The following is a 19,704-nucleotide window of genomic DNA, read 5'->3' on the forward strand; positions in this document are numbered from 1 at the left end:
AGCTCGAAATATTGGTGTAAAAGTGGTCTACTATTAGTATCTCTGAGTTTTTTATAAGTTTTATAAGTTTTTTACAAGAGAATTTGATTTGCTTGGAAACACTGTGAGTGAGAGCCAGCAGTATAAGGTAAGGAGTTAGGTTTAGTCCTGGGCTCTTTCGCAGAGACAGAGGCGTCCTTGGATATTATCTGTGTGTGGTTGTAAACTTGTGTTGTTGCTGGGGAGCTGCCCTTAGGTCTTGGAGCTGATTGCTCCTGCAGCTTTTCCTGTAGTGCATCAATTTGGGAAGATATTGACTTAAGTTCTCGAAAGATAGCCAGCACTGTTCTAACCGCAGCTAGGGAGTGATCACCCAATAGTTAGGAGGCATGTGTTGCCTGATTCAAGGTCCTCTGGGTCCTTTTGGTCTTCTTGAGCTGGGTCTTTATCTCCCACTGCACTCTCACAAGCATAAATATTTCGTGGAGTCACTTCAGGGCAGGACCCAGACTTAGTGTTTCCCAAACATAGTGTATTGTTACATTCTTCCCCACTCCAGATCAGATTCAGTCTCTAGACAGTCAGGTTTGTTAAATGAAGCAGGACTGGGAGTAACACTTACTGTCTCATTCCAAGATGTTATTTGGTCCAGTAGAAGTTGTTTAGAGACCTTCAATGGAGAACCGCTACCAGCTCGCTGCCTTTTCCTCCTCCTGCCCATGTTTACAATCAATCCACAAGAGTAGACACTCCAAAGCAGTGAAATAACCAGTATCAATGCTGCCAGCAAGATCTTCAGCAAGTTAAAATATCGTGGGAGAAGGGAAAATCTCCCGCGTTGCCACTAAGGGTAAAATTGATAAGAGCTCCAGCAGCCGGGATCCTGCTAGAGGGCAGCCATCTTCCAATCTCCGCATTGTTTACATTATGTGAATTTCCCCCCATCTTTGAGAAAACTGAATTCAAACTGCAACAAATGCCAAGAACAGCAAATCTGATGGCAGACAATGGAGGATCCCTCCCTCTATGAGGTCATTTGATACTTTCTGTGTAATGGTCTTGATCCCTGCTTTTTAAAAACATCTTTTTAAAAGTACCAGCTGCTTCCCTGGTATAGAAAAACTACAAGTCTCAGACATGGATGTCTCATTCATCTGGAGTGACCCCTTAAACTGGAACATGTTACTTCTCAGCTATTTCCTTCCAGGTTGTTTGACTAACACCCTCTTAAGTAACTGGTCCTATAACAGCACAAGCCAATACATGTTTTCTCAGCAAGTAAGTTCCACTATATTCAATGGGGCTAACTCTCAGGTAAGTGTGTATAGGATTTCTGCCTAAGTAACTGATTACTGAAGCATTGTAGAAATGACACCAATGGAACCTGTTTCCTTTTGTCCCCCTTCAAACATCAATATCAGCCTAGACTTGATATTCTTTGTTATAAGGCCTTATTAAAACTGAGGGTAAAAAGGTTAGGTATTTGTGTGCTAAGTTATCAAAACTGTTCCCAATTCTTGATAGACTTGATAGCATATTTAAACAATGTACCTGCTATCGAGTTTGAGAAATCTTCATTGTTGGTTTTGGTTGAATGGCATGATTTTCTCTTGCAATACCCTTACAATACAAGCCTATGCGTGTCTACTCATGTACAAGTCTCATTGAGTTGAATTGGATTTATTCCTGGGTAGATGTGTGTAGGATTGCAGCCTGAGCTCTATGTGCCAGCTTACTGCTGGCGCACACTGTCACAAACATGATGTAAGGCACATTTGCGGGCTTAGCACTGGCCTACTGTTGGATGAGCTCATGCTGGGCTAGTGCCAGCGGAAAGCCGGTGCTTTGCTGCTTGGCAGGCGCCCAAACCATGGGGTGGCGGAGAGGCAGGTGGGGGCATGGGGAGAGGTGGGGAGGAGGCATCCTGGGGGGGGAGGGTGGGGAGAGGGTGGGAAGGAGGCGTGCCAGGGGGACAGAGTGGAGCGGGAGGAGGGCAGGACCGGTGGAGCTAAGTTCCATTGGATCCTGAACTCCATGCCCCTGATACAAGGTAATGAAGGTATGCTTACCTGAAATGTATGTTTCTGATCGGTCTGTATGTGTAAGTTAGAGTAAAGAAGAAATGTCCAAGCAAGTTAGAGTAAAGGGAAAAAAACTGGTTTCGGTTTAAAGTCAAGCGGTTGGCTGAACTTAGCCGCATGCCGCAGATGTTCTCGGCACAGTAGATAAGAATGTGTTACGGTGCGGGTATAGTTTCTGCAGCAAGCAGCTGTCCGGCTGCACTCTCCACCTATCTCTCAAGGCCAAAGCGTAGGCACTCCTGGGAACAAAGACGACACACGGCAGGAGTCCTCCACCAAACGTCTCTTTACTATGCACAATATATACAGCAACAGTCCAGATAGCACACAATTCACGGATCACACTGACGTAGCCTTCGGCACAAACTCCACTCTGCATCTCCCACAACCCAGCTTGCCCTGGCTGGAGTATATACTTGCCACAGCCAATCTGAGTGAACTAGAAAGTGCTTAGTCACTCTGATGGCACATGGGGTGACATACCTGGTGACAGTCACCTGGAGTGCATCACCAGATGTTGCATCATCTCTTCCCATGATGCTGTGCGCAGTCAGGCCAAGGCTTCAGGGCCTGATACTATCCAGCCTGCAAATTACCTGCAGGTCTGGGGATGATCCCTTGACAGAATGCATTTGAATGAACAGTTCTTTGTTCTCCGAAGAAGGGAAAAAAATGGTTTGCGTTTTGAATTTTCGGTTTGAAGACTTTTTAAGAGCAACTGGTTGCACACACATGCTGGAAAAAGTATTATGGCCAGTATTTACACTACATCTTATAGCCATACCATATAGAAGAACACTAGTCAACTTATTTTCCTTAGTTTTCTTATTGTTCTTATGCTTCATTTTAAAACCGGTTTGGTGCCTCAACAAGTGTAACTAACATTAGCCTAAGTGAGTTTTAGTGGTCAGCATTAAACGGTTTAAGACAACATATCAAAGCTATTTTCCGGTTCACATCAAAGTCATTTCCGGGTTAACATTGCAAAGGTCAGGTTCCCAGAGAAATGCATCAGGCTGCATTTCTTTTTTAGCTGAGCCCGCAAAACTTTTTTCTCAGCTGCAAGTATGTTGCATTATGAAGGCCATAAGTAAGTCATGAGGATGGTAATGAGGTGAGGTCACTTTTGAGCAAAATTGAAGTGCAGTACCATTTACTGACTGTATGATGTTATGTATGGAATTGCGTAACATGAAACAACTGGTGATTTGTAACCCACCATTGAAATGTCTCCAATGAGAAATGTATGAGTTTCAAGGAGGGAACCCCAGATTGTAATAAAAGCGAGCAGGAGAGAGCGCTCGGGGTGACTTATCTCACTCTCACTTCTGACTCTCAACCTTTGGAACCTTTGGATTTATAATAAACGCTTGGATTTGATCACCACTGCCTACTGAGTTTGCTTTGGAACCTTGGACTATCTTGCAAATCCTTATTAGCTTCCGCGGACCCTAACACCATTCTTCAGATAGCTACATTTATCTCACAAATTGTGTCGTCCAACTTGAAGCGTGCCCCTATTCCTTGAAGTTTCTGATTTATGGGAGTTAACTGTAGGTTGGGTTGTTATTAGCAAATGAATTTCTAGATGTATGTAAGCATTTAATGATTTCTTAACTGTATGCCAATAAAGGAACTGAAACTGAAACTGACTATCTTGCAACATCTGGGATTACCCTGCAACATTGGGATTACCTTGCAACACCCCTACACTCTTTGATTCTGTGGCAACTCCAGAGCTGCCGCAGAATCGAGTAGCCCAATCATGGGGCTACTTTCCTTATCCAGGGGGAAGGGAACAAACATCCCCTTCCCTCTAGGAGCCAGCAGCGGCTGCCCAGTTGTGCTCAGGATGCTGCAGCAGCCATTTTCTGCAGCATAGCAGTCCCGCGCTCTGGGCAGCTCAGGATTGGGTTCTCAGCCTCACTATTTCTTCCTTTGGGCCTGTGCCCCAAATAAAGCAAATTTTCACTCCCAGCCCTATTTTACTTTGACATTTCTCTTAGATCGCACATTTAAAGATGTGTTCAAAAGCTCACTAAAAACAGTGGTTCTCAAACATTTTAGCACCAGGACCCAGTTTTTAAAATGACACTGTAACAGGACCCACCTATTTATCAGACTTTAAAAAAAGGAGATCCTAGAAATATTATTTTATTTATTTAACTTATTCATATGTAATAATAACCAGAAAAAGACTCTCAAACATCTATATTTACACATGCTTGCAAATTGCAGGAGCTGAGTTCTTTGCAGGATATTAGCAGCTACAGGCTGCAATCCTAACCACACTTTCCTGTGAGTAAGCCCCACTGAACAAAATAGGACTTACTTCTGAGTAGACCTGGTTAGGATTGTGCCCACAGTATCTGACTTTTGGAATAGCCTCAGGGCTTGAGGCAGTTAGTTATCTGATCTTTCCTTCACCCTTTGTCGACCCACCAAAAATCAGGTCCCAACCCACAGTATGAGAACCACTGCACTAAAACATGGAGAACATATTTAGAGCTAACAACTATATCTTTTTGCTTGTTGTATTTTTTTTTCTAAATTATAATCATTGTTCAGTCACCCTCTTGCAAAGTTCATCCTGATCTAATGTTCTCTTATTTTTTTGTTGTAGCAACTCAGCTCTTGCAAGTCTACACCCATTGGACTATTTAAGAAACCTCCATTTAAAATAATACTTCCTCTGCAATGTATTTGCATCTACACTTTCAAATGACAATACTGTGTAGTTTATTGCAGCAGCAAAGTGTTGCACTTTAGTGCTATCAGCTTGGTGGAAAGTAAATTGAGCTGCTACTAAGGACAGCACAGAAGTCACATGCTCTGTTACTGAAGCTATTGCTGGAGTGAATTATTGCAATTTGTGTGTGTGTGTGTGTGTGTGTGTGTGTGTTACAGTACACTTTTTTGGAAGACAGCAATAACAATGTTACTCATTTATCAGCTGTGAAATTGACAAACTGAAGCTCAGTCTAGATTAGACGGAAGTACAGTTTTCCTGACTCAGGTGTGGGTGTGTTTACCCTGTTTTGAAGCAGGTTGTAACATGTTGTTCACCCTGTTTTGAACTAGGGATCAGCCTTTCAGTCAGTGCTTCTGGATTCATCACAGTTCTTGAATCCTTGGATATCAGCGAGGCTGATCCCAAGGCTAGGAATGCATTTAGATCTGTTGCCAATTTGAGCTTAAATTGGCTGTCTTGCAGCAGAAGCCAGCGGGCTGAGGGTGCTCATGCTTGTATTGAAAGATATAGTTGGACCCCAAACTGACCTTAGTGAATGCCTGAGCTCATACAGAGAAAAGCATTTCCTAAAATAAATAGGACAGTGTGTGTTTAGGGCAGTGGGAATAAGAACCAGTGCTTTTGAATTGTATCCAGAAACCTACTGGGCGCCAGTGCAGTCTCTTGAGAACTGGCTGAATGAGTTCATGCCTTCCATTATCAGGACCCAAGTTGCTGCATTCTACATCAGTCCCAACTTTCTGAGTTCACTTCAAGGGCAGCCCCATGACATATGCACTGCACTAGTCCATCCCAGATGTTGCGAAAGCATGGATGATCATTATAAGACACTTCCTGTTTGCACAACCCCAAGAGAATGGGAGCAGCCAGACTAATTGTGTTAGGGGAACAGGTATATTCATCCTTAAATCCAGATGAAACCGCTGAACCCTCCTCTCAGGCCTTCTTGGTGGTTTATCACTCCCCCCCCTACCCAATAGTATTTCCAAAATGCATCCATGCTGCTCCCAGTTTGCTCTATCTTTGCCAAGTGAAGAGGAATGTAATTAACTGAGATGGAGAGGCTTTCCAAATCTTGCTCCCAGCAGCTTGCCTGGTGAGAAGTGTTTCAAGAACCACCTGGTTGGGTTGTCAAGTATTGCCTCAACTCAAGTGAGTGGACATTGACTCCTTAAGGTCTCCAATAAGTCAGCGACAGCATGTTTTAGCTCTGGAAGAAAGGAAGCTATCTTTCTGCCCACTATGTGGAAATGGACTTCTGTATATCAGTCTTGATGTGCTGCGTTGCTCTGTGGTGCTGCTATCAAGCATGTGCTTGGTTCAGTATTTTGCACACTGGGAAGCTGTGAGATCAGCTGGAAGGCAAACCTAGCTAAATGTCAACAGAGATCACATTTTAGGGATGTTACAGAGGGATATTGTTCTATTTTTGAACTACAAAGTAATTCAGAATAAGAGCTTCTTTCTCAGAGAGCATTCATTATCTCAATGAAGCTATACTCATTTATATGCCCCCTGAGGATCACCTTAAGGAGGGAGCCAGTCTGGAGAGAAAAGTAAAGGAGTAAAATGAGTATATCATCAGCCCTGCCCCTGCAAGTGCATCATGAGTGCCTGAAGGCAATGAAGAATGACAGACTTTCCACTGCTTCCTCCTTGTAAGTTTCTTAGTCTGTGGATGTTTGTTCCACTGAGCTGACATGCGAGGAGGGGAAGTGTGGAGGCCTCTGACTGGTATGTGGTGCTGGGTGTCTGGCTTATGCTTCTGTTTTTCTTTGCCTGTTTGGTTTATCTCTGGGTGCCTTGTATAAGCTGAAAATGAAAGGTTCACCTTTGTTCAGTTTGATTGCAAGTGAAAAGAGGTGGAACTCTCTAACTGAAAACTTTGCCTTATTCACTCTGCACTTGTCCACATTATGGAGGTGGCACAGGAGAGGTAGAATCACTATAATTTCATGAAGAGTAGGGCAGGGGGAAATACAGCAGCAGGATTTGCTGTTCATGAGGTCTCAGGGTCTCCTTAGAGATGACATCTTGTCTATGTGAGCGTAGAAAACATAGTGCATAGTGCATGGAGGTCATTGTGTGAAAATGAGGCCAGTGACTATTTTGCTCCATGATGATATGTATTTAGAAACTGCCACACAGGTGTAAGAGACATTCAGGCATGACCCAGTCACTGATGAATACACAAATTCCCCAGCTCCCATGAAGGAAACATGGGGTATGTGTGTGTGTTTGTGAGAGAGGGAGGGAGGGAGGGAGGGAGATGATCTTTTTAGCCAGATCTTCTGCATGTTTAGTCTGCAGGAAGCTACACTGATCTTAATGGCACATATAAGGACACATTGGATTGCAGGCATGTTAAATGGGACTCGCTTCTGAGCACTTTGGCTCATTTATATTATAAATATAAATGTATAAACTTTTAAAGTAGCCTTTCAGTTTTCACAGAAGTTGGCTTTTAAAAAAATACCCACGGAATAAACAAACCCACCTTGGTCCAGTTTAACACCAGTTAGATAACAACATGCAGCTTGTCCAAGGTGATCATTAACTCCTGCTCAGAGATAAGCAAGATTATACTTCTGCTGCATAATTATCTGCGTACTTCGTTTTTCAAATGTTTGCCACACAGGACCCCAATCCAGATCAGAAATGCTGCATTGGGGAGCAGGATATTAACTCCCCCCCCCCTCCACACACACACACAGTGCAGATCTTTGTCTCTTTCTCTCCCTGCCTCTTCCTTCTGCTATTTGCCCCAGGCAAAAAAAAAAATCTATAGGCAAGCTTGGGACAACATTTTTAGGCCAAGGAAAATGCCCCTGATACTGACAAAAGATAGTTACCAGATAATTCTTAGCCTCTACGTCCAGTTCCTTAAAATACGTGATCTTTAAGAATTACAGAAATGTCATTAGGCTTCTTCTTCCGCTCTTGGCTACAATGAAAACCACATTTTTATCCTGCAGTGTTTATTGCCCAAACACTGGTGCATTGTCTTCGCACAGAGCATCTGAATTCTGACACTGGTATCAACAAAGGTGTGACTAGAGATTATGTTTCTCCTTAGCCATGCTAAGGATGAATGTAAATTAAAAATGCAACTAAGAGGAAAAAATTTGTGCTGGAAAACACTGTACATTGCCCAGTTATATGAATTTCTGGAAGCTCAGGTCTGTTTCCTGATCATTCATTTTGTACACATCCACATGAGCTTTGAGGATATTTTTTGGACATGTTGGACTACAGGGCACTTCCCTGTAGCAACTCTTTCCCCAAGAGACATAATTAGAATATAGGGTAAGTTGTTGCATTCCAAGTGCCTTTCAGCAGGCTTAATGTGCCATTTGGCATTTTCCCATAAAACTCTAGCTTTAAGTTACAGAGAAAGGGGAGCATAGGATATCTTTAAAACATCACTTCCTCCAACTGTACAATGATATGATTGTAAAGTATTGTATGATAAGTATGATTATAGGATTGTACAACAATACAACATTTAAAAATCTTCATTTATTTTTGAAAAAAAAAAAAAAACACTTGCAGATGTCTGGCACTGGGATATGTGTCTCCTTTTGTTAATATCCAGTAATTATCTATACACCCAAATGCTCTGTGGCTGGAACAACTGGATTCAAAGGTATACTACCTCTGTCCATGGAAGTTCCATTTCACAACCATCTAATAGCTATTGGCAGGACTGTCCTGCCAGTGATTTTAAACATGTGTTGGACAAATTCCTAGAAAATGGGTATAACAGTGGTTATTAGTGATAATGCCTACATGAAACTTTCATGGATAAAGTTAGTATACCTCTAATCTGGAATGGTATAGTATATCAGAAGCCAAAGACTAATGCAAAGGAAGTTCTCACTTCCATGCTCAAGTCCAGCAAAGCACTTATTCTGAGGTTAGCACATGGTTACAGCAGGGTCAGCTGGATCTTTTCTTGTGAAAGGTTTTCTTTTCTTAAAAGAACTACAAATAGAAAGATTTTTCCATTGTTGTTCTTGTAAATGAATTGAAGAGTTACACTAAGGGCTGATTCACACAGACATGTACCATGTTTGATTTCTCACTGATGATTCAGCACTTGATGACTTGCACTTGAATATGTGCACTGCCACCATTGGAAGTATTGTGTCTGAGGTGATATGAAAGTTCTCTTTCTGGGATGTCTCTTTGCCCTCTTGCAGCATGCACTGCGACATAACACATGACCCAATCTGATGACTGCCATGCCAGTCTGTCTTTGTAGCCTGAGGGGAGCAGGGAAGTCACATCACACACTGTGTTTAAGAACACATTACAAAGAAGAGAAGGCAAAGAGATGCAGACTGTTGGCAGCTTGCCTCTCATTCACACATGCAAGGTGTGGCAGTCATCAAGTGATGAGCGAGCATGCATGCAGCACATTTCTAAAGCAGCCCAAACCCTGCTGTTAGGAGTTACACTTCAGTAGGTCTGCACATTTTGTACATATCTGAATGCAAGATATACACTCTTAGAACATATATCTGATTGACAGAACATATATCTGATTGACAGCCCAATCCTAGGCATATCTACTCAGAAGTTAGTCCCATTCTAGTCAATGGAGCTTATGCTGAGATAAGTATGGAAAGGATTGCAGCCTTAATCATTTTTTGGCTACTGAGTAATATATAAAGGTACACACAAGTAGCATGAGAGAGGATCAAGATCATTTTTAGTGTTTAGGGTGTTTTAAATTCACTTGGGTCTCTAGCTTAGATCCTGCACTCTGATTATCACTGGGTTTGGTGTGCACTTGGTTTGCACTGTGGTCCCATACATGCCTGCTTTTCCTTCCCCACTGCTCTGTCACAGACAAGCCTTTTATCTCCTAAAGTGGCTGACAGGGTGGGGGGAGGGAAGAGGTGGAGTGTTTTATCTGTTTTCTTTGACTGGCAGAAAACATTGTTGTCTGGAGCTAGTGATAAGTAGGAGGAGTAAGGGCAGGAATCTGGGTGCAGTTTCCTGATCTTTTTAGTACAGAACGTTTCTTGTGACTTAAAGTTCATTCTGATCCTGAGCTAAGAAACATTAAAAAGAAAAGTTGAGTGTGTGTTCTCTCTCTGTGTGTGAGACTGTATGGGGAGGGAAGGGAAAGAGATTTTCCCAAGAATGGTTTACAGTACAGGGGGCCCCACACATCAGGGGAAGAGCGAGGAGGCGTCGGATGGGGAGAGTGGAAAAAAAAGGGTTGGCACATTGCAGCAAGGACAGCTGGAGTCCTCTAGACACAATCAGGATGTGACATCACTGGCGGGGAGACAAGGCAGTTTCGTTTGATGAAAACCCCAGGCACGGTTTCTGGTGTGTGGAGGACTTTGTGATCCCGGAGATCTTGGTAGCTGTGGAGCCACTGACGGAATCCTTCTCTTTAGCTTCTGGTGGTGTCCCAGAGGGGGCGATTGCCTTTCATGCGGCTCAGCTGTGGAGTGGAGGGTGAGTGTTTTTTTTTTTATTATTAAATATATGTATATATACACTTAATATTTCACCCCAAAGTTTCCACTCGGGACACGGTACAGTGCAAATTGCTCTCCAGCCTGTCTGTTTGCAGCCACATTGTGACACATTTGTAGTTTGCAGGCCAATTAAAATTCAGGCCAGGATGCATTTCTGAACTTTTCAACCCATTGTGCTGTCCGAAGGAAGAGCTGGGAAAAGTGCCTTGTGGGGCAGGGGATCATTCTAGAGAGGGTTCTGTGAGTATCTGTGTCAGTATCTGCAGGGCCCCCCAGGCTGCTGCTGGAGCCCATTACTGGCTATGGAAAGAAGCAGGAGCAACTGCAGGAATGTTTTCTGGAGCAGCAAATCACCCCAGCAGCCACTCAAGTTTTGTAGGCACTGTTTGGGGTTTGTCAGTTTTGGGTGGCTGCCAGTTGCCACTTAGCAGTGACACCAAGGACACTGCAAACACCGTGGCCAACAATTCTTGGAGATGCACTGAATCAGCCCCCCCCCCCATAACTGTGGGGGCTGAAAACTGGTGTCTGTATGTTGGAAACATAAGAACCTGAGTAAAATATCACAATTATGTGTGCAGGTACCTGGTGGGCGGGGGAATCTAGGGACTTGATTGCAGGCACTACAGACCAAGAGTTTTAGGGTTGCATCTTCTGGGGAGAGTGGAATGGGACATTGGGTGCATATAGACCAGTGGTTCCCAAACTTTTTAGCACTGGGATCCACTTTTTAAAATGACACTCTATCAGAACCCACTTAGGTTTACCAGATTTTTAAAAAAGGAGATCTAGAAAGAAATGTTCTATTTATTTATAAGTAATAATAAACAGAAAAAAGATCCTCAAACATTTATCTCCCTAGATTTACACATGCTTGAAAACTGCAGGAGCAGAGCTCTTTGCAGGGTCATTAGCAGCTACAGTATCTGATTTTTTGACTAACCTCAAGGCTTGAGACAGTTTCTTATCTGATCTTTCCATCACCCTTTGGCAACCCACCAAAAATCAGGTCACAACCCACCAATGTGTCCTGACCCACTGTTTGGGAACCACTGATATATACTGTTATATATAGTCTGAACAGCTAACCAACTTTACTGTAAGTTTTATTGTCATTTCTTATGGAACCTTGTATGCCGCCTCAGCAAGAGAAAGGTGGAATATACATTTAAAAAAAATATACTCAGCTGATATTGATTGCCTTAACTGCAGCACTGATGTAGGTGGCCAAAACCTGTCCCACCACCAAGCAAGGTGTCATGAGATTCTCCTATGGCACTTCAAGCCAAGTTCAAGGATTTACTTCTGTGACTCTAACAGAACAAACATTCATTTGTGCCTGGGCTCATCCATGGGCTCATCTGGGTTTATCTTTTCTATGCCAAGACTAAGTCCTACTATAATACCTGTACATGCTTCTGACTATGTGTAGGATACCTTATTATGGAGGTCAGGGCCAATCCAAGAGCACCAAAAGCTGATCCCCTTTCCCTGCTGATGTGCTAGCATCTGCACTACCTAATTCAGCCTTTCTCAACTTTTTTCATTTCACAGCACACTGGCAAGGTGCTAAAATTTTCTGGGCACACCATCAGTTTCTTGACAATTGACAAGGCACACCATGCTGCTGGGGGGGGGGTCACATCCCTGAAGGCCCTACTAATAAATGACCCTCCCCAAAATTCCTTCAGCACACCTGTAGACCATTTGTGGCATACCAATGTGCTGGGGCACACCAGTTGAAAATTGCTGGTCTACTTGCTGTATTGGGGAAATATGAGGGGGGTGGACTGCAAGAGAAAGCTGCACACAGCTCTTCTCTGCCCCCTCTTTCTTTTTCAATCCAGAGTATGGAAAAAGAGGAGAAACAGTGGAGGTGAGTGAGTAGGTGCCTCCCACCAATGTATTGTGTGAGGAGACTGCCAGGAGGAGACTGGATGGACTGGTCCTGATAGAGGAGTTGCATCCTGGTCCCCCATATCTGGGATGAAGGAGCAGAGCTCCTATGACTTATAGCATATCTCTGTGGCAAGCTTTAGCCCCTGTACCTCTCTTTGAACTTATCAGGGTCGATCTCTTAAGAGATCGAAGTGCCCAGAACTTCAGGGGGTCATTCAAGTTAGGTGTGTGTGGGAATGACTGAGAGGTGAGTTTCAATCAAAGATGATGTTCCACTGGGTTGCTACTGAATTGCTACTGAAATAGGCATCAGAACTGCCTGTCCCTCCAACTGTTGCAGCCAAGGACCAAGCATTTGCTTGCTGTTTTCTGACATTCTTAGGTGAATAGCAGATTTTGAGCCATTTTGCCTAGCAACCAGATTAGTGGACACTGGACTCAGAAATTAATTTTTTCCCCTCCTGTGAACAATTGATTCTTTTAGCAGATTTCTTTGGCTTAATACCTGTCTCTGTATTCGACAGTTTGAAGTTTGTTGAGCCTAATTCCAAGCCCCTAAAATTAATTTCTGTTCAGGACCAGATCTAGACCACTGCCTAGGGGCTGCTTCATGTGTTAAGAGGCATGTTGCACCGCTGCCTGATAAAAATCATTGCTTCTTTATTTGCCCTGTTAGGAAAACTTAGAGCGCAAGCCTAACCCGTGCCAGGCATAGCTAGGCTACAGGGTAGGAGCAGTCTGGAGGTCATCTTGGGATAAGAGGATATTTTTCCTCTTACCCCAAGTAAGGCCCCAGTCAGCCCTATGGGGCTACTCAGATCTGCACCATCTATTTAGCTGGTGCAAATTGAGCAGTTTGTGTAGGGCTCTGAGACTCAGGAGTGAGAGTTAAGATACAATGTGCACTGCCACTGCTGATCCCACCCCTTCCCAGGTCCGATCCTCCTTCCCCCGTTCTACCCTTCCCACCCAGAAACACCCCCCCACACACACCCGCCACCCTCCCCCACCTCCTGTACTGACTGTTGCAACACTCACCTACTCAGGCCTGCATAGGGGTGGAAGCCAGTGCCAGCAGGCCCAGCACACGCATTGTCACAAGTCAGCACAAATGTGCTTTACAGCACATTTGCCACACTCCTGAGCTGGCACAGGGGGCCTATACTGGTACATTTGCCCTTTGGATTGGGCTGCCCAGGGGTCTATGTAAAATTTCCCTAATAAGTCAAATAGCAATGGGAGTGAAAATGTGTTCAGAGAGCTGTCTAGGCAATTGCGTGGAGGTGGTTGAGAACTGGATGTGGACTAACAAGTTGTAACTAAATTGGGACAACTCCGAGGTCCTCTTAGTCTAGAAATCCACAACACAGGTGTTGGCCCCTAAACCTGTTCTGAATGTGGTAACATTCCATCTGTGGGAGCAGGTGTGTAGTTTGGGTGTCCTCTTGGATCCACAGCTGCTCCTGGACTTCAACTGCACCTCCCCCCTGCAGTATTTGGTGGAAAGGTTAGAGCCAGGTCCTGCATGCTGTGCTTCTGACAAGGAGATAATAGTGTGGGCTGCGAGGTGAGCACTCAATTTTCTGAAACTGATTACAGTCTTTAGTCTCATTTAAATGACAAAAACCAATTCTCTAAGTGTAACAAACTCCTGATGACAGTACATCAGGACCAGTATAGTACAGTACAGGCCAACAGTACAGTGCAACATCAGGGCCAGTCCAAGGTGCTTCACTGCCCCCTTTCGTCCCTCATGTATCTTATCATATGCTGAGCAGCATAACAGTCATACTGACCAATAGAAATGATCATTCTAACTTTACATTTAAAGTTAGGGTGTAAAATTTGAACTTTAAATGTAAATGGCAAAGTGTGGGGTGGAGATGTTGGCAGTTCTGATTATTTGCCTCCCAGCTCCACTGTTGCCCCCTTCCCCAACAAGTGGCTTGAGATTTCCTGGAGCAAGGCTGCCTTTTGGAATGCTGTACTGGCCTGGATGTAGTTAGCTGACCTTTTGGTCACAATTCCTTAATGAGTGCTTATCAGACCCTATAAAACCCCAACCTCTGAGCCAGTCCAGCAATCTCAGCAATTTTAACAGGTAGCTATGCAACTTTGCCTCACCTCGTCTCCTTTGGTATCCAACCATCAGCCTAGCTTTTTCCATGTTCCAAGCCTCTGACCCTCTGCTTCTGTCTTTCTGAACCCAACCCCAGCTCAGCTGCGTTGGAGCAGGTGGAGTATTGAACCCCAACTGACTTTAAAGGGTGCCTCAATAGTTGAATTGGCTCTGTACAATATATTTTAGAGATAGGTAAAACTGGTCACATCAGCATTATTGCACGAAGTCTGATCTATAGCCTGGACTTTTACATCAAGAACCGGAAATGTGCTTGACCACAGAGGAAGCAGGCAGTTATCACGTCAAGAGGAGATCCAGGGGCGGTACATATTTGAGGAGGAACTGGATGTTTTAAAAAGGAAGAAGAAATGAATCATGAGCTTCTGTGGCTCTCAGTCTTTTATGGAAATGAGTATCCTGTTAGCCAGAAGCTTAGGCTTACGACATCAATTGGTTCCTAAGCATCTTCCTGATTCTATCCTCTGGTCAGGGCCTAGGAGAAGGGGGTAAAGGGGGTAATTTGTACCCGGGCCCAGGGTCAGGAAGGGGACCCAGGAACCAAAGGAGGGGGCCCAGAAATTTCCCGGGATCTTACATTCTCCAATCTCACTACCCACGCAGGATGCTGGGGGCAATACTGTGGGCACATGGCTACAACTATTGCCATACACACCAGGCCCAGGATTGCATACATTCCTTAACAGTGTCACATCTGGGAGGAAACTGACCTGCTACAGTAGCTCTTTGGTTTGTGGACCTGAACTACAAAGACTATTCCAGCTGGTGCCACTTTCCCTCTGCCTGTTTTGCTCCCATTGCCACTCCCCATTCTGTTTCACCCCTCCCTCTTTGGGAAGAGGCCCAAAGAAACTCTGTACCCCCTGATAAAATTCCTCTCCTGCCTTTAGTCAGCAGTTGTCAGCCAGAACCCTGTAGTCATTTCTTGTTTTGTCTAAAAGGCAGTTGTATATTTTATTTCTAAGTGGCAGTGAAGAACACAGGACTTGCAGCCTGTGGTGATGGTGGGTCTGCATGTAAGACAGTGGAGTACAACTGTATGGTTCTGATTGGAAGCAGGCAGGACTAAATGGACCATGTCATTCATTCATACAAGAAATACCTATACTGTAATGTGTATATAGGAAGGACTATGACATAGAAAAATATAGAGGAGTCCAAAGAAAGTTGATGAGCTTCATCTGTGTCTGTAAAATGACCTCCCTTTGGATTTGAGGGATTGCTCCCATTTTGGAAGGTGTGTAAACAATCCTCTTTCCCCCCCCCCCCCCCCGCGGGCTATACCTTGAGGGGATTTTTAAAAAACTGGCTGATATATTTTTATTGTGATTTTGTTTTATTTTCTCTGTTGTTATGGGCCATATTCAACCCATGCTAGAAACAGAATACTGTATAGTACAGTATATTCTATGTGCATGTCCATCTATTGTTAATCAGTATCAAAGTGCCAATGCTGACCGCATACTCTTATTTGTACTTCTTTAGTGACCATCCTTAACTCTTATGTTACAGGGCAGGGGTGGCCAAACCATGGCTTGGAAGCCACATGCGGTTGTTTGACACACAATGTGCGACTTATGGAAATATGTTGACTGAGCTCCTTTTTTGCATCGCAATTAATATAAAAGGTAAACAAAACATTTTCAAGCTTTATAATTATTTACTGGGTATAAACCAAGTCTCCACAGGATTAAAACATAAGTTTAACGTTCATGGTGAGTATATTTAAGAATTTAAATGCTTCTTAAATATTGCAGCTCTAAGTTATCTTTCTTGCAGCTCTCAAACATCTGAAGTTTATCTATGTGGCTCTTACATTAAGCAAGTTATGCCACCCCTGTTATAGGGGAATCTAAATGTCCAGATATCTCAGTTGATTGTGAACTGCTTTCCCTGGACTGGAAACAAATATGGGAGGCACAAGGAGGCAAGCTATTTACTCAGGTAGCTGAGAACCCTTGTGAAAACATCAGTGTTTGCTGTCCTCAAGGCCACCATGGAATGGCAAATCAGATTTCTGGATGCCTCCTGTTTGCAAGGAGCTCATGGTTCAGGAGCATGCGAACATACAGTACAGTTCTGTAATTTACAACACCGAGTTAACATATATCGTATATCTATATCTATTGCTTGTTTCCCCAGTGATGCAGCTCTGTGTGTGTGCGTGCATGCATGTTGGATCAAGGACATGACATCAAGAGAGTACAACACTCCTCTCCCTCATGCATCTCCACTCCAATAGGAAAGACCCTAATGGCTGCCTTAAAGTTAAAAATCAGGAGATCCCTTCTCAGTTGTTGGGCTTTAGGAGACGTTTGACATTGGCTCAATTGTTACCCCCTCCCCAAGAATATATTTGCCTTGTGAAATACAGTATGTACTCATTATTTCATAATTGGAGAAAAGAGCCAAAACATAATTTCCCAATGGCAATGAATGAACTAAAAGCAAAGGATAGTGTAGTGATGACACATTCATGTTTAATGAATGCACTGAAATGAAAAGCATTTAAAATCCTTTATAGACTGTGCCTTTCTGAGAACTTTATTATTTCAGTAATATTAGGGGATTTAATAAACGAAATGTTGGTAACTTTTAATGCAATAGAAAACACAAGGGGAAGAGAGAGTCTTGGCCCCAAAGAATTTGCATTTGAAACTACAAGTACAGAAAATTGGATGCTCTGCTCAGAAGGTGGCGCAAGTCCAAGGAGACCCATAATAGTAGGTATGTGCAAGCTTGTGGTTTTAGAGGCAGGCTGCCTCTGATTGCCAGATGCAGGGGAGGGCCAAGGACGCAGGTTGTGTCTGTTGTCTTGTGTGCTCCCTGGGGCATTTGGTGGGCCACTGTGAGATACAGGAAGCTGGACTAGATGGGCCTTTGGCCTGATCCAGCAGGGCTCTTCTTATGTTCTTACACTGTTATTATAGGGGTTGTTATTATAGGAGGCTTACCTGGGGGTAAGGAGAAGAGTTTCCCCTTACCTTTAGCTGAGCCACTGTGGTGCCCTATCTCACTCTGGATACAGCACAAGTCTCCTGGCTTGTCTGTTCCAGCACAACATAGGATTGTGCCGTGTGTGTGATACATACTAAAGGCTACAGTGACATTTATTGTTGGCAGTAGAGGCTTAATTGCTGTCAGAATAATGTTTGGAAAAAATCAGCCTTTTTAAAAAAAAAAAGCTTAATTGGGAATTGTAGATCCTTGCATATGAAACTCTGGACCAAACTGCTTGGACCAAACTGTTTCATTGAAGCTCCTGTTATCTGCAAAGGATAAAATAGACAAGCACAATCAGAACACCTGCATATTTCCCCTCTGTGGCTAACAGCAGGTTGATGGTGGGTGGGGAAGGATGTGAACTGGGGAATCTGCATAGCAAAAAGGTTAAATTCTTTTCCTTCAACATGGCAACTTCACTACAAATCTCTCCTCCTCCCCCAAGTGCTCTAAGCAGCAGCAAGGCAAAAGCAAGTCACATCATGGAGCTTTCATATTATAGTTTGGTCCTAAGACAAAGATTAATAAAAATAATAATAATAATAATAACAGGTATTTATATACCGCCTTTCTTGGCCTTTATTCAAGACTTTATTCAAGGCAGTTTACATAGGCAGGCTTATTTAAATCCCTTATTAAATAGGGATTTTTACAATTGAAAGAAGGTTCTTTCTTTCAAGAACCACTACATTCAGGTGATTTCATTCCGATCTGGCTTCACATTCTGGCCTCCATCCTCCCATGCTTAGAGCAGATGGAATAGCTCGGCTTCAGCTTATCAGCTGCTTCAAGGTCGCACGGTGCTGGTGGCCTCGAACTGGCGACCTTGTGGATGTTATCTTCAGGCAGATGGAGGCTCTACCCTCTAGACCAGACCTCCTGCCCAAAGATTGTGAAGTTTTTGACCATTTAAAAAAGCAGATTGATAGATTATGCTTAACAGCTGCTGTCTGTACCAAACCAAAAGGAGGAAAGGTAAGCCTTCTCCACTAACCCAGGATAATGTCCAAATGCGCATTGGATAAAGACCAGTCATTAAACCACACAGCTGAATTTAGTGTCAATGAGTCTCTTCTCCAAAAATGCCTTAGGCTGATGCTTGATGGCTCCCTCTGCTGAGGCCCTGTATGCAGATCTTTGTGTGCAACACAGTGCTGGACCTGAAACAACTGTATAAAAGCAAAACCAGAAAACATTCCATCAATAGTGCAGCTTCTAGTATTATTCGGGGCTGCCCCAGGACTTACAGCTTTGGAGGTGGTAGGTTAAAGAGATGCACTATACTGAGGGCTGCTTCGTAATGTTATATTAGCCCTGCAAGATACCCTCAGTTGTAAGGTGTGCCTGCCCACATTTATATCTTTGAACCATTTCCTTCTATTATACATGAATGGCAACAGGGAGAGGCCAGGGCCTGCTTATATTAAAGGGCCTGTTAAAGGGGAAAGCTGTGAATAGAGCTGCCTTTCTTAACTAACATAAGAAGAGCCCAGCTGGATCAGAGCCAGCAGCGGCCAGCTAGATGTACATAGGAAGCATGCAAGCAGGTCATGCAGGCAAAAACTCTCCTGTATTGTTCCCCCTCGCTCCATACTTGCAACTTGACTGGTAATTATTCTCCAGGGTCTCTCTCGGGACCAAATTGCTCCCAGAAGCACTGCATAGGATTTTCTTAAAGACTGGAATCTTGAGCACTTGTACATAGAAGAAAACCTCATCGAAATCTGTGATGTTTTCTTTTAAGCAAACTTAGGCCCAGGCTGTAATTGTGATATGAGTTAAACTTGCAGTTTCATATACGCAAAGCATGCTGTTACCTGAACCCTCTGATCCCTTTCTGGGACAGCTGTGTGGTGCTATGGCAGACAGATGCTGCTGGCACGGAGAGCCTATGTATACAATCCACCTGATGCTGTTCCTTTGTCACAAGTCTCACTAGCCTAGTCTGGGTGAGTGCATAAGAACCAGAGCTGCTGTATACAATCTAGATCAGTACAGTTGGTATAGCTGGACAGTGGCTTTCCAAGGTTTCAGATGAGGCCCTGCTATAGCCTTACTTGGAGATGCTGGAGATTGGGCCTGCAATCTTCTGCAGGCAAGGCATGCACTCTACCACTGAGCTACGTTCCCATTAGTGTCTAGAGTTTTCCCATGGTTCAAAACTCCTCTGCTGCTTCCCCTGGGATGCTATTGTACTTGAGGCTTGAGCCCGACGGTCTTTTTAAATAGACTTCACTACAAATAATGACATGAAATTAGAGCCGCAAAACTGTGTGAACTGCCAAACAGCTGTATTCCCAGTAGATGCAGAGGGAATGGCCAAGTGAATGAGAATGCAAAAAGAATGTTTTC

At 43.7% G+C, this 19,704-nt stretch overlaps 1 protein-coding gene across 1 annotated transcript in view; it reads left to right on the plus strand.

Moving 5' to 3' along the window:
- The first annotated feature begins 9,851 nt into the window (after positions 1 to 9,851).
- Positions 9,852 to 19,704, plus strand: part of MOB3C (MOB kinase activator 3C) — a 31,880-nt gene continuing 22,027 nt past the window's right edge. Inside the window, exons 1-2 of the mRNA XM_066624807.1 lie at positions 9,852 to 10,287; positions 15,862 to 15,977. The gene's annotated coding sequence lies outside the window, so the exon portion shown is untranslated. The remainder of the gene's footprint in view (positions 10,288 to 15,861; positions 15,978 to 19,704) is intronic.

The sequence above is a fragment of the Tiliqua scincoides genome, chromosome 4 (genome assembly GCF_035046505.1).
Source record: "Tiliqua scincoides isolate rTilSci1 chromosome 4, rTilSci1.hap2, whole genome shotgun sequence".
Taxonomy (NCBI): domain Eukaryota; kingdom Metazoa; phylum Chordata; class Lepidosauria; order Squamata; family Scincidae; genus Tiliqua; species Tiliqua scincoides.